Source organism: Opisthorchis viverrini (genome assembly GCF_000715545.1).
Source record: "Opisthorchis viverrini unplaced genomic scaffold opera_v5_411, whole genome shotgun sequence".
NCBI lineage: Eukaryota > Metazoa > Platyhelminthes > Trematoda > Opisthorchiida > Opisthorchiidae > Opisthorchis > Opisthorchis viverrini.
The window spans coordinates 409,418-411,218 of record NW_008752067.1 but is presented as its reverse complement, the minus strand read 5'-3'; positions in this window follow the sequence as shown (position 1 = coordinate 411,218).

Here is a 1,801-nt window from a genome sequence, read left to right as displayed (position 1 = left end):
AAATTTTTTCCTTTTGGTAGCGAAAGCTGGGTCACCTTGTACTGTGTCGGCATTCCTTGGAACTCTAAGGCTCTGCTTCAGAGCCACTTATCTATCTGGACGGCATTTTCGACTGTCTACTTTCGGACAACCTTAAATCTCGAGGTTCCGAACTCATGCCCTTCAAAGGCAAATTAACACCGCAGGGCAGATGGCGAGATACCCCAGTGGTTAGATAGCGAATTTCCTGACCGGAAGGTTCGTGGTTCGAACCCGAACTCTGCCTCTCGATTTCCTCTGTCTGGGCTTGGGCGACCTGGCAGTATCTCAGCCCTCCTACCTCGTGTTGCATGGCAGCTAAGCACCGAAAGGGTGAACTATTAGTTTTTGTCTGTCCCAGACAACTGGGGATAGTCATCATAGTGCCCATTTTCAAAAAAGGGGCTCGTAGTGAGTGCTGTAACCACAGGGGGTCGTAACGAGACTGTTGGTGTTACTTGTGTTTCGTTGCCTTCCGGTGGCTCGTGAGATACTGACTCGAGGACAGCAAGCGGAATTCCGACCTGGTAGGGGTTGCTTTGACCAAATCTTCACGCTGCGTCAGGTGCCAGAACGACGCCATTCGTATAAGCGACCCACAATTCTAGTGTTCCTGGATTTCCGAGGAGCATTCGACTCGGTTTATTGGTGTGTTCTTCTCGACACGCTCGCTCACCAAAACATGCCCCACAAGTTTGTGAATATAATACGTTTTTTGTATTCTCAAGCTTCCGGACGTGTGAGAGTATACGGGGAGCTGTTCAAAAGCTTTTACACAAAGCGATTCCGTTAGGAATGCCCACTTTCCCCATTCCTTTTCAAATTCTTGATCGGTGAGATAGTGAAACGGACGCAGGAAGGTCTCCAAAACCCTGATGTTTAAGTGGCCTGTGAGGAAATCCTTGTTAATCTGGAGTACGCAGACGACATCGTTCTCTTCTTCGAATAGGAGGGGAAGGCGCAAGTGTTTTTGGATGAACTGGCCAAATTCATCCCCTCCTTTGGTATGCACTGCACCCACAAAGTGTAAGGTCATACTTGTGGACGTGCAGTCATTGAACACGCCACTCAATCCAGGCAGAAGTACTGGAAGTTGTGCAGTGTTTTACGTATCTTGGAAATTGTATCAGTTCTGATTGTAATGTGACAGGTGAGGCAAATGCACAAATCCACAGGGCTCGGGTCGCGTTCGCTGATTTGAGACACCTATGGCGTCAAAGTGGTGCATCCTTGAATTTCAAGGGACGTGTGCATCAAGCTACGGTGTGGGCTGTTTTGTTGTACAGCTGTGAAACTTGGCCTGTTCGAGCACCGGAACTGAGACGTCTTCAGGTGTTCGGCAATCGTTGTCTCAGAACCATAGCTCGTGTGGGTTGATGTTGGCGTATCCGTAACGAGGCAATTAGGAAGCGAGTTTTCGGTTGTGCAACGCGTACTTCCACTAAAGAATGTGTCCAGCACCAAGAGCCGCGTTGGTTAGAACATGTGTTGCGTATGCTCAACCATCGTTCGCCGAAGGGAGTGCTGTTTTCCATGCCCAACTCAGAGTGGCGTAAGCAGAGAGGTGGCCAACCCTTGACTTGGCAGAGGTATGTGAAGCGCTTGGGTGCTGTCGGTGGTACTCGCCTTCCGGGATGGGAACCGCATGATCTCCACTGTGCCTGGTTGGAGACACTACAAGATATGGCTGCCGACCGATATCAGCGGCGTTCTTGTTGTCAGTTTCTCGCCAGGTCACTTGACAATGTTTGGAGGTGTAGGCACCTCGAAATGTTTGTTTGTA